Below are 14,195 nucleotides of genomic sequence, written 5' to 3' on the forward strand. Positions count from 1 at the left end.
CTAGTCAAACAAAAGCATCCTGGGCTGATAAGACTATTATAAAAATACCTTTTTTATTGGGGGGGGGTGTCAATAACTCTGCAATGTAGCCAAGAATAGAGTTGGCCCAATGCAAAATTATAAGAAAAATAAAACTTCATCTTAAAACGTTTCAAACTTTTGGATATAATTCTTACTTTCTGTTCAGTGGAGCCTCCTTCCTTATCAAATGCTTTGTAGGTTCCTTAACCCCCAAAGGACTTTTTCAAAACCCTCATCCTTTCCTACTGCAAAACACTCAGCCTTTCATACCAAACTCTCAGACTTCCAGGGCAGAAAGAACAGATTATGACAAGGATGTGGCTTGAAGCAACAGGAAGTTCTTCTCTGTCAGTTGTAGAAGTCAGAAGGTCCAACGAAGTTGTTCATGGGGTCATGCTCCTTCCAAGTCTTGAGTTTTACCTTTTCTTGGCTATTCTAGCAGTTGGGAGTTCCACGCATTCTTTGGTTTGGAGGCAAGACAAACTCTATTCTCCACCTCCGTCTTTACATGACCTTCTTCTCTGTTGTCTCTGGGTCCCAAATTTACCACTATTTCTCTCTGATAAGGATATTTGTAAGAGAAAGTCACTCTTGGAGGTGATCGTGGTTTTGGGGGGGGGGCACTATTCAACTTTTACACATACATATTTTAGCAAACCATCATGATAGAACAACAATTTCGTTTGTGGTTTGAGGAGGTTTAGTAAAGGCCTTCCGAGTTTAATTTATCAGAATATTTTTCTAGTGAAGTAGTGCTGCCACTCTGCTTTCTGAGACAGCTAAGAATTGGCAAGATGCCTGTTGGCTCATAACGGTGCTTCTTTACTTTGGTTGATAATGATACCTGCTATTATAGAATTCTTTAGTAAACTCATCCCAGACATAATGTCCTTTAGCAAGTCAGTTCTTTTTGTCTAACCTATAGTATCCTATGCCTACTTCTGTTCTTGGTTTAATTATCTGGTTTTCACTGTGTTCTTCCCTTGGGTTGTAGATCCTTTCATTGCTGTGACTACTTGTAATACAGGAATGTGCATGGTAGGATCCTACAGTATGTTCCCCCACCCACTTCTCCACCTTAGTCCAGTCGTGACCTTGTGATGCTTACGTAGGTGATGCAGTAAAATGAGCCCCGAACACGTGTCAATCCCATGTCCAAGGGAACAAAGTGGTTGGTTGTGGATTCCGTATGTGATCCATATGTGGCATGGCTCATACACAGGAACAGACGGGAGTATGAAGTACTGCATGATGACGTGCTAAATTGATCATCTTTGGAAATTTAAGTGGAGACAGACTGATTTTTAGACGTAGTTAGAAGGCAACGTTTCTGACTGACTTAAACTGGAGTTCAAAATTGTGACAGTTTGGAAGAAACTGAGAGTGGAATAAAGGACATCCAGGGATGAGATGGTATATTGCCATGTGTGACTATAGAATGGTTTAACCTATGTGATTAAGAAGCCGTTTATGAGAAGTGGTAGAAATAAGTTTGGGACATGGCAGCAACTAGAGAAATGTAGGAAGTTTGATGCCAAATCCCCACTTTGTCTTCTCTGGTATATGTTTTACCAGATAAAGATGATTATTTCTTTAATTGAAATGCCTAGTCTTTTAAGGATTTAGTTTGGGTCCAGAGAAGTTGTGAATTCAGGAACCCAGCCTTGTAGGATGGGCAAAACCTGAATCTTGTTAAATAGAAGGTAAATTTTTAGAAAATAATGATGGCAACATATGTACAAATATGCTTGATCCAATTGATGTATGGATTGTTATAAAAGTTGTAATAGAATGATCTTTAAAAAAATATCTAGAGAGAATTGACCAGCCTGGAGTTCAAATTAAAAGACTACCACTGAATTTGAGCCCTGGCATTGGCTTTTAAACAAAGGAAATCTATCCAAATAAAACCACGTCAAGATGGTATCCAGTTCTACTGTGAAGTAATTGGATTTTTTTTTAATTCCACAGGTTGAAAAGGTCTGGAAGTTAACATATAACTTCTAAATGAATTGTTCTTCTCTTTCTATAGCCACGCCAGAGAAGGACTGGTGTTGTTTTGGGGTAGTCTCACCTACACTTCCTCTCCACTGTGCCCAGAAAAGATAATGTTCAAGATATATAACCTTAAGGATGCATGGACAAATCGAGGAAGGATTACCAAAAAATCATGGAATTAGAATTCCTTGAACCAACTAATGGCTGCTTCATACTATATTTGGCCATTAGGCTACAATGATTTCCTTCAACTAGTAAGGTGTGTGGGGATTCCCATATTACCCTATCCTGCATTGGGATTTCTATTAATGTTTTCCTATTTTCTCATCATTCTGGTCTACTTGGTATCTGAAGAGTGGTTAAGTATATCACTTAACTTGCATGTTGCATGAGTATCAAGTCTACTGTGATTGAAAGAAGTCCGCATGGCACATTGGCCATAAACTTAGGACTGCTTGCTGATGTTAGACATGACTTTAGATATTTTACACTTGGAATGGGGAGAGTAAATTTGTGATGCTTTAATTATATTATAATGGGGGAGGTGGTTTTGGGAACTTAATGTTTGAGAAGAATAGTGTTTGCACAGCAAATTTTAAGAAGTGTTGCAATAGCTGTATTCTTCCTCTGCCTGTTAACTTTATCAAAGGGTTAGCCAAAGTAAGCTAATCAAGCACTATAATGTTAGATACAAAGTCCAAGCTGAGTCTATCAGAGAGATTGCCCCAATTTTCCTGATGAGAATAGGACGTATACTTTCTGTTGGAATTAAGTAGATTTGGAGCAATTAAAGAGAAGCAGATATAAGTAGAAGGAGAACCCTTGGGTTATTCCATACTCATTTCTAGCCTCTTCTTTCAATGGATCTGTGTCTGGATTTGGGAACTATTTTCTTTGATTTCTGTGAGGTACCCTGATAAATCACCTTTTTTTTCCTTTGTTTTTTGTTTTTTTTTTGGGGGGGGGAGGGTCTGAGTTTAGTTGCTACTGCTTAAAGAAGCCCACTTAACTGAAGTTTTACTTATATATTTCACTCTTCACAAGTTTTAGGTACCTGTCATTCTTCCCATTTATGAAATATATAAAGCCATTTATATTAAACACTCTTAGGTGATTTTTCAGTCAAGGAACTTGGACGTTTTGGAACTTCTAAGTTTTAGAACAGTTTTGGAACTGCGATTAGGGCTAAGATCCTACAGGCTATTGTCAGAGAGCATGCTCTTCCTCCTGCAGAACACTCTTGTCTCTGAAGATGACTATGAATTGATGAAGCAGAGAAAGAAGACTGCTAGATGTGTCCTCGGTTGGAAGAGCCATATACTTCTGTGTTTTAACTCAGAAGCTCTAAATAGTGTGCCAGAGTACACAGACAGAGGCAGCTAACCAAGATGATGCTAGGAACAGTATTTTAAAAATCGATGCAAAGGAGACGCAGGCTCCATTAGAAGGTCTTCAGAAACTTAAACTGGCCGCAGTAATGATCGTAGACTAGAAAACAAGCAAGAAGACCAGAGAGAGGATTTCTAAGGCCATGTGTACAGGAAATGATGAAGTGTGAGCTCTGACCATGATTGGCAGATAAGGCAGATGAAAGCCCATAAAGGGATGAATCATAATCCAATCAATGAGTAAAAGAAGAAATGTTGTTAGGTAGCATCAAGTCAATGTTTTGACTCATAGCAACCCCACATGACAGAGGTCTTCTGCAGAAGTTTTCTAGCTATCCTCTCCATTAGAGACCCTCACCAAGTTTTCTCCTGCAGAACTACCTCCCTCAAATGTCCACCTGCCATTCAGCAGCTGAGCATCTAACTACTGCCTCACTAGACTTCTTAAGAAAAAGGCAAACATTGCGAGATGTTTTATTGATTTGCTTCATTTTGCTTTGTTTTTGAGAAAGCAGTCGACAATGGTATCGTTTATTGAAATCAGAACAGAGAAAAAATAACCAGTTTGGTTAAAGATGAGTGGAGTTTCCTTTTGCACATTTGATTCTATCAAATGGAAAATCCTAGCAAGCAGAAGAGTGGTCTGGGGAAGTCATGAAAAGAAAAGCTCTTTCTGGCTAAAAAGTTCTCTTAATGTCTGCCCTTCTCCACAGCCAAAGTTAATTTTAGGTGGTCCCTGACATATTTAGGTTGAAATAGATGACAGGGCCATCTGGGTTTTTCTTTGTTTTTGTGCCCCATGTTGTTATTAATGTGTACTCTACACAATGTTAAACTATATCTCTAAACTTATTTTACTGTTTCTCACTTCAGAAGATAAGTGAACACTGGACTGATTAAATAGTGAGGATCTAAAGCAGTGATAATGACAATAAAGCTTAAGTATTTGACTTATGTCCCAACTGCCTTACAACAGTCATCAGAAGCCAGGCACCCACCATAGGTAGTTTTTGACAATAATATAAGTATGGAGGGGCCGCAACCCTGGGGGAATTCTTTAGTCCCAGACTCCAAAGGAATGAAGCGGCCCAGGTGAGGGAAATCACCTGGGAAATCCACAATCACACTTTTGCTGTTTTGCGTGTGTGTGTGTGTGTGTGTGTGTGTGTGTGTGTGTGTGTGATCTGAATGTGAAACTCACCCTGGAGGAAGACCGAATGAAAAGGTAAGAAACCTAAGGTTCCTCCCCGCCACTACCATGACCCCAATTCTGCCTTGCAAACCTGGTGAGACCAGAGGACGCACAGCGGTACAGATGGGAACTGGAAACACAGGGAATCTAGGACAGATGAACCCCTCAGGACCAGTGGTGACAGTGGTGATACTGGAAAGGAAGGGGGGGTAGAAAGGGGGAATCGATCACAAGGATCTACATATAACCTCCTCTCTGGGGCATGGACAACAAAAGGGTGGGTGAAGGGAGATGCCGGGCAGTGTAAGATAAGATATAATAATAATTTATAAATTATTAAGGGTTCATGGGGGGGGGAGGGGGAAAAAGGAAAATGAGCTAATTCCAGGAACCCAAGAGGAAAGCGAATATTGAGAATGATGAGGGCAACAAATGTATAAGTGTGCTTTACACAATTGATGTATGTATGGATTGTGATGAATTGTATGAGCCCTAATAAAATGATTTAAAAAATAAAAACCTGGCTAAGTATTGTAGGACAAGACATAGGATATTGGTGGCAGAGCGAGTTGAACACGGGAGGTAAACTTCAAGGTCAGAGTCTCACCTACCAGATGTTCTGTGAGAGAGAGATACGGCAATCTGATCCTGAAAAACTTTACAGGCTCGGAAGCCGTAGGGAGCAGTTCTCTGTTCTATGGTGTCCTTAGGAGGCAGAATTGACTTGACAAAAGTGGGTTTGCTTTGGCTTGGGCCGAGGATGAGCGGTCTAAGGAAGAGTTGGGGTTGTGTGTGGGGGGTGCTGGGGAACAAAACAAACAATTGAAAAGAAACTCGGCTATCTGAAAAGAGACTAATGATCTCTGTCCACAGTAGAGACCGTTTATGTCAACATCACATGTGCCCTTTGGAATCAGACCGGAGGTGGGTTTCTTGGCTTTGGTAAAAGGACAAAGCTACTGAGGAGGCCTGACTACCTATTAAGAATGCAATCACTGTCAGTCTCAACAACGGAAATGGACTCAGGGCCCTAGCTGGGTGCATTTATTTAATGTCCGCTCATGTTCACAAACACGACGCAAGAATGTTGACAATGTATGGTAGATATTAATAAAAGCTAGACCTAACTATGCGAGTCAAAGATGCCAGCACAGACATCTCTCAACAGAAGATATAGCAGGTCCTCGAGAAAAATCAATTTGATTTTTGTTCTGAAACCAACTGCAACTGCAGTTCTCGTCTGATTCAAAGCTAGATCCGATCCCACCAGTTCAAGGGCACAATTCTCCCGACAATGAATTCTGCCAAAGGCTTCAAAGCCATGTGGAAGTTTGGCAGTCCCCATAACACCGCACGTCTAACCTACTGACAGCTAATTTAGAATTTAGCATGGCAAGCATGAGCTTGGCTTTCCCCAGGTCCTTCGCTTCTGACATGCTATCTACAACGTCTGACCTGTTGGCTCCTACTCCTCCATTGGCTTTGAGCATTCCCCAGAATGACTCACTTGGGAGTCTACTCCTATAAACTCCCATCTACTCCTATCAACATTTACCATCTCAGAAACCCAAAGAGGCATTTCTAGTGTGTTTGATCAGCACACTCTGCATCAGAATTGGCTTGATGACAGTGAAGGTTCGTGTTAGAATGACTCAGAACTCAGGAAAGTGTTCTATATTGTTATTGTTGTTGTTGTTGTTAGGCGTCGTCTGTTCTGACTCACGGCAACCTGGTGAACTACAGAATGAAGCACTCTCCAACCTGTGCCATTTTCCTCATTACTCTTGTATTTGAGCCCCCCGATGCAGCCACTGTGTCAATCCATCTTGGTGAAGGTCCCGCTCTTTTTCACTGCCCCTCTTCTTTATCAAGCCGGATGTCCTTTTCCGGGGACTGGTCTCTCCTGACAACTTGTCCAATGGGGTTATGTGTTGGGCTGCTAACTGAAGAGTCATCAGTTTGAAACCACTAATCATTCCATGGAGGAAAGATGTAGCTCTCTGCTTCCATGAAGAGTTGCACACTCAGAAATCCACAGAAGCAGCTCTGCCCTATCCTACAGGATCACGATGAGTTGGAATCTACTTGATAGCTGTAAAGCTATCAAACCCAGAAAAACAAGATATAAATGGAAAAACACAAAGGAGTTCTCAATATGCATCATTCAAAACTCAAAGGACATGCCAATGTTCTCCATGTTTTCTTGTCTATCAACAACTGGGAAGTTTTTCCCAATTTCAGCATCCAGAACCTTTATTGAGGCCTGATGGATATAATCATTGTTCACATAATTAAACTCATATTGCAGCACCCCATCCCAGGAGAGCAGGCTGATATCATGTGGTGGATCTTTCTGGTCTGGTCCACCTCAACCAGTCACTTCATTTGCATAACTAGCTTCATTAGTTCCTAAAATGTGATGTGGAGCTTTAGTAACACCGACCACTTGGGATAGTCCAAATTTAGAGTTTATTTCTCAAGAACCAATGACAAAAGCCAGATTTGGGGGGTAAAGTTAAGAGTAAACCTCAATACTAAAAATGGCCCTTGAGAAATGATATTCCATCCACCAATGTCTCCGTTGTGGAGGATGTAACTGAACGTCTGAGGCAAAGTGGACTGGGTCCCTGAGAGTGCTGAATGGGAGGACAGGAGCAGAGCCAGCTGGTTGGTGCTTGGGTTAGACCAAAGGCTGGCTGGTATTTGATGTCCCCTCAGTGCAGTTGCATTTTTCACCAATTAGAGACCTTCCCACAAAGCACTGAAAGAGGTGGCTAGCCATCCTGGGGAGTCAGCATTGTAAACCCAGCCCTGAGGAAAGAAATAAAACACTTTCAAGTGCTAACCTCATCCTTTTTTTTTTCTTTGCCTTTTATTCATTTCCCTCTGCACTGCAAGACCTGCTTTTTCTTTAACCTCTGAGCAGCGTCTGAACATGAAGTCGAAGTAAAGTGAAACCAACCAAGTCCATTAACTTCTATCTTTTTAAAGAGTTTCTAAGTTCTTCTCATTCTATATAATTGTATGAGAGTCTGACGTGGCTACCCCACCAAGCCAGCCTAAGCCCAAAATGGCCTAAGAAATAGCTCCCCTTCCTGGATCATGGTGAATTACCTATAAGACCCTGAAACACTGATTCGCTCAGCCAAGGAGGCCAAGAGAGGCCTGCCACAACTTGAAACACTGCCCATAGCAGCTGTATACCTCTACCTCATGATACCGTATGAATGGAATCTGTGGGTAGTATAATGGTTCAGGTGCTTAGCTGCTAACTGCAAGGTTGGTTATTGGAATCTACCAGGATGTGCCCCAGAAGAAAAGTCTGGCAATCCACTCCCCTAAAACCCAGTCCAGGAAAGCCCATGGCTGGCACTTCTACTCTGGCACACATGGGGCATCCATATGCCAGAGCTGACCCCAAGGAAGCTGGTCCATAATGCAAACACTGGCATTTGCATGTGTTTAATGATGTAGACAAAGCAGCAGGATGCATGCATCATCTAGGTAGTGGGTCTGAATCTTTAGCTGCGGATTCATAACATCTGCATGGTTCGGTGAAATGAATCTTAAAATACGGACTATCACCACTAGAATGGACAGCGGTTCTGGGCATTTCTCAGGACAGCACAGCAGAAAGAGGGAAGAGAAGCCCCGCTGTCATCAAGGAGGAAAAGGAATCGGCCAACCATAGGCTCAGCATAAAGTGTCTCTCATAACTGCTCTGTGCACATGAAGAAAAACACTGGTGTGTCAGCAACTGGGATGGCTGGCTGGTGGTAAAGAATTCGCCTCTGGAATTGATTGGACCTTGGTTTGGATTCTATTTTCATTACTTATGTATTGATATAAACTACTCAAAGTAAACGATCTGGTTCTGTTTCAATTTCTGCCCACCCCTGTGTTCCTCATTCCTGGAAAAGGCCACCACGCTTGGGCAGTGAAAACGAGACAGCCCCTCCATGGGGTGGATTGATGCAATGCCTTCAGCTGTGACCCAAACACGGCAACAATTGTGCAGATTGGCCAGGAGGGGGCAGTGTTCTGTTCTGACCAGTTGGAACCCACTCGGCAACAGTTAGTAGCATATTCCCGGTGTTTAGCACAATGCTGTTATGTAATATAAATGAAATCGATATTCGTGGATATAGGAGAGCAAAAAGGAAAAGGTAAAAGCATGATAAGAAAAATGGATCTTACATTAAGTCAGTTGGTTAACATCACATAAGCTAAGTTTCTTCATCTGCAAAATGAAAATAATTATTGTACCTCCATAAATAGTGTTTAAAATAACTGAAGAAGGTAACGTGTATATGAGTAATAGTGTTTATCTCAGCGTCTGATCCATGATAAGCACTTGATAAATACTAGCTAGTTCAGGGATTAATGAAGCTGTAGAAAGATAGGATCCTTTATTTGCAGAAAAGTGCTGGACTGTTAATTACAGAGCCACTATTCAAGCCATGAGAGAAAAATCAGGATATTGGATCCTGGAAAGATATACAGCCTCAGAAACCCCACACAGGGTGGCTATGAGTCATAATTGATTTGATGGTAGTGGCATTGAGTGTCAGTTCAGTTTACCCAATGGGTAATGGTGGTGTAGTGGCAACCTCAAGGTCAGTGGTTTGAAACCACCAGTCATCAATCTGGAGAAAGATGAGGCTGTCTCCTCTCAGAAAGATTTAGATTTTCAGAAATACAAAGGGACAGCTCTACTCTCTCCTATTGGATCACGGTTCTTTGGAATCAACTCAACAACAATTAGTTTATTTTTCAGGTTTAATTTTATATCAGTCACTTTTAACATGTAGAGTAACAATGGCCATATCACTAGGTGAAACACAGAGAAGATGAGGTACATATTCAAGCACTTCATGAATTTCTAAAAGTAATATGTATATGAAAATAATACAGTAATATACTACACTCCCTGAGTAGATATCATCATAAGGAAATCTAAGTTTCTTGGGTCTTTGATCCAGTTTTAATATCTATGAAAGTGTTTACTTATAAAGTTAGAGAAATGCAAACAAAGATACATTAAGGACATAAGTAATATTATTACAAGCCAAAGAATAATAGCCTGATAATGACATTTTAGAAATGATTGCTGAATAGACACATACAACTCTGAAAGGAAACATACTATAAGAAAATATATTTTTACAGTTGAATTATTGACAGTTTAGTTTTATAGGTAAAACTAGAATGTATCAATAAATAAGAGAGAAAAATAAAGAGAACATTTATATATTTTCATTTAATTACTGTATACTAGAAACATTATTGCAATAACAAAATGAAAATGGTCATTAAGAAAGGAATGAATATCAGAATCTGAGGTATGCAGGGGGTTCTAAAACTGCCTTCCCAACTCCAGCTGTCATGTGAAGCCTGGGACCATGTATACCAGACCAAAAGCTTCAAAAATAATTTTAACCAAGTACTACATCAGTCATTTGTGAAATTTCCCAAAATGTCTAGTGTTTGAAATAATAAAAATCATTTCTAACACAGTAATGATATTAATAATTTCTTGTTTTACAACAAACGGCACAACTTTGTTTTACTACATAGATTATAACAGACACATGAACTGCAGCAAATGAATTCTGTTTCGTGATAACCATGTTGGGTGACAAATAAATAAACACAGGATGCTCTCCTTCCAAAGCAATTTGAAAACTATAACCTGGGTGTGTGCTCAGCCACGCTCGGTGTGTTCTGATCTACTGAGTGGTACTTTATGAAACGAATCCTTTTGAAGCATTATTTTTAGTGACCAGGCATTTCCACCTGTTCTATAACAGAACCAGCCCAAGCAGGGTCTGACGTTCTCAGTGGAGGCAATTCTTTTTAATGACTTCCCAGAGATCAGGAGTATAGTTATAGAGATTTGCATTTCTGAACTCCATCCTTCTGGGGCAACTGGGGCAAAGTATGCTGTCTTTTTGTTCTTATTTCTTTCTGATTCTATCTGCCCTCCACGAAACAGATGATAAATACTATTCTAAGGATAAAAAGCATCAAGCATCAAAGGTTAAAAGAAACTGCTCCCATGTCCACAAACAAAACAGGTAGAATAAGCACAAGATCAAAGAGTTCTTTTTATGTGTCAACCTCTGGTTATGAAAGAATCAAAATGGATAAGAGGAACCACTGGTAAAGTAAGATGTATCCAGATATTAGCCTATAATGAGCTTTGCACTAGCAGCATGATATATATATATATATATATTTTTTGTAAGGCCTTATAGGAATTCAGAAAGAATAAAAAGGTAGAATGACATGGTTAATATTGGGAAAAGACTTGTCAAAAATCGTAAGTTTTAAGCTGGGACTTGAAAAATGTGTAGAATCTGGAAAATTTAGGCAGGATTAAGAAGAACATTTTAAGAGAAGAACAGCCTCACTCAAGACTAGTTATTATGATTGAAGTGCTGAACAACATGGAATATAAATATGATCTGGAAAATATGGATGTTGACGGAGTTCTAGAATTAGAAAACATGGAGTGCCTATTTCTCACACAAGGAACACTTCTAGTGTTGGGCAAAAATACATCTTCTGAGTATATTGCTTCAAATTGTGTTTGTTTTTCTAGGGCCTAATATAGTGGTCCATATTCTTAGATTCAATGACAATGTCGTTACCTGAATACTCATCGGAATGAGCAATTGAATAGTCTATGAAAACAACTTTGAAATGGATAAAATAAAAAAACTCAAGTCCATTATTTTCCATTTGTTGGTTTACTTTATATTTATGGGAAATCTTTCCCTGCATTCATATTAATCCCAAACAACAGATCTCTTTGGGAATTTTTGCATGTTTTATTCAACAGATTACTTATTATGGCAGTAGAAGAGATACAGATTTAGCAATTAAAGAATAGTGATAAAATACAGTGAGGCAGAGGAGGGTCCCAACACATCATCACAGGTCTGGTAGGCACAATTGTACAGCGATAATAAGTAAAGATTATAGTAAAGTCATAGAGAGCATGAGAGATAGAAGAGAGACTGAAATAATGGAGTCAGACACATTTCATGGTAACGTGCTCACCTCAGCCCCATTTGGTGGTCCTTGTGGGGGGAGCCACAAGAGCAGGAGAGAGCCCCCGGGAGTGGGAGCAGGATAGCCCCCACTTTATTGCTAACCAAGGGTTATATCGCATTAGGGGGACATGATTACAGGTAACCGCACATCACAGGAAGGGGCAGTATAATAGGCATACACATTGTAGGAAGGGGATCTATGATAGACATAAGTGCAACAGGAAGGGGATGAGCTAGGGGTGTGCCCATAGGAAGGGGAAGGTCTAGGGGTATACATGTGACAAGATGGGCGGACCCTAGATTCATGCAGCCTAACCTTGGTCATCCTTGGGTGGGTTTGACCTCTCTGGGGTCTCCTACAAGGAAACAGACAACTACTATCCTTATCAGAAGGGCGTGGGCCCTACTTGTGGGGTAAACAGTGGTGTCTGCTTGGTCTAGATGGCTGATAGCTCTTAGGGAGAATGACCCCTGATCTACTCCTGATGACCTACAAGTGTATAGTCATCTGCAAGCAGCTAAGCTTGGCATCTATTTGGGGGAGACAACTTGGGAGAAATCCTTCTGTTTCCACAAAATACTTGTTTCTTAAAAAGTAAAACCTTAAGGAGGAAAATTGTACTTCTAAGACAGAGGAGAAATATAGAACTAGAAAGACAGAAAGATCCATGTGGAAATCTATTTCCAAAGCTCATACCAGGCCCAGGTTTAGAAAATGTAAAAATATAATATAAATAATAAACACATGTCTAAGTGATGAAGAAACAGTGAGATCTTTCTTTTTATTTTAATCATCACATTTTGAGAATCATAAAATAATGTTGCAGGGATGTTAAAGGACGGTTGTCCGCAACCGAAACGTCACTTGATACTATCCATAATATCCTTTGCTTAGGGCCCAATGTTATATTATTTAAGAAAGAGATTGAAATAAAGAAACCTTGGGAAATAAATCCTTGAAACTATAACAGATGTGTCCTATATCAGAAACTATAAATCAATTCCCGACAATTACACCATCTGTCAACTATTCTAAGGGAGCTGCGCATTTTTAAAATAGCTGTGGAAAATCCTACTCTGAATTGCAGAATTATTCCCTTTATCCTGTGCTTTTCAAACCATATTTCAACTGGTTGAGCTGATTTGACTAAGCGTTAATGACATTGAGGCTCAGTCCTCACTTCATGAGGGACCATGTAACAGAAAGTTAATGCCAACTAAATAAATAAATCATTTGAAAACTGTGCTTTGATCTGCGCTCAGACTTCTCATCTTAAATATTTAAAAAATTACACAATATTAGAATTTGAAGCGTTTTTGTAATCAATTGGAGTGCTCAAACGTGAATTTTTGTAATAATTTCTCAAAAGTCTGTTGCAGCAACTCACCAGACTTCTCTTCATGAAATAATTTATGATATATTGCTTAAATCCCTCTAAGCATCATCGGAAGCAAGACCAACAGATTACTCTTTCTTACCAATCCCCACCCTCAACCCCGCCACATATACACAAATAACACACACAGCATTATCAACCAATGGTTAAGTGATACTTTCATTTTTGTTATGCTATTTAATAACTAGAATATCTAACATAACTACTTAATGATCTATTTCAAAGAGTCAGTAAATTATGGCTCAGGGCCAAATGTTTTTATATATGATGTTTTACTCAAACATTATAGATAATGTTTTTATATATTATCTTTTATATTATATTATATATTATATAATGTTTTATTAAAACATGAGGGCACTTCAAAAAGTTCATGGAATAATGGAATCAAAAGATAATGGATTTTGTTCCCAAATTTTTGAAACACCTTGTATTGCCCAGGGCTGATTTCATGCTAATCCTATAATCAAAGAGTCAAGCAATTGCAACCAAAACCATGTATCTCCAAAGACTATCAGATCCTTTATAGATAAACATCGCCACCCCTGTCATAGCCTAAGTGCTATAATATACCAGGAATGCTTACGCCTTATAGTTTTCAGAAGTCAATATTTCTTAATTTTATTTGATGCAACGAGACTTCTGTACTTGGAACATACATAGTTTTATTTTTATCTAAATTGGGAGCCAGGTTTTATTAAAAATCTTTTATACTATATCAACAATGGCATACAGTGAACATAGGAGGATAAATCATATTATTTAGCAACTTGAGTGTTTTTTCCATATGTAGACTCTCTTGGGTATGTTATTTATTTAATGTTTACAATCACTGAGTGAACTACTATTATCTCTAATCAACAGTAAAGGGGGAGGCCCTGAATGCTTCTAAAAATTAGTTCAAGAGATAAACATTGCACATGGAAAGCTAGATATTGATTCAACAGATTATTTTTCTTTGAAAATCCATTTCCTTTGTAACACACATTAAAACACACACACACACACACATCACAAACACACCAACTCTCCAGAAAACTAGCTAACTGGGCAGAATATAAAGGTGCCTAGGTAGCAATTCTCATCCTGGAGCCTCCCTAGTCCAAGCGTCCTCTAATATCTAGTCCTAAATAACGACGAT

The sequence above is a fragment of the Echinops telfairi genome, unplaced genomic scaffold (assembly GCF_000313985.2).
Source record: "Echinops telfairi isolate 266 unplaced genomic scaffold, ASM31398v2 ScPeMD7_15;HRSCAF=58, whole genome shotgun sequence".
Taxonomy (NCBI): domain Eukaryota; kingdom Metazoa; phylum Chordata; class Mammalia; order Afrosoricida; family Tenrecidae; genus Echinops; species Echinops telfairi.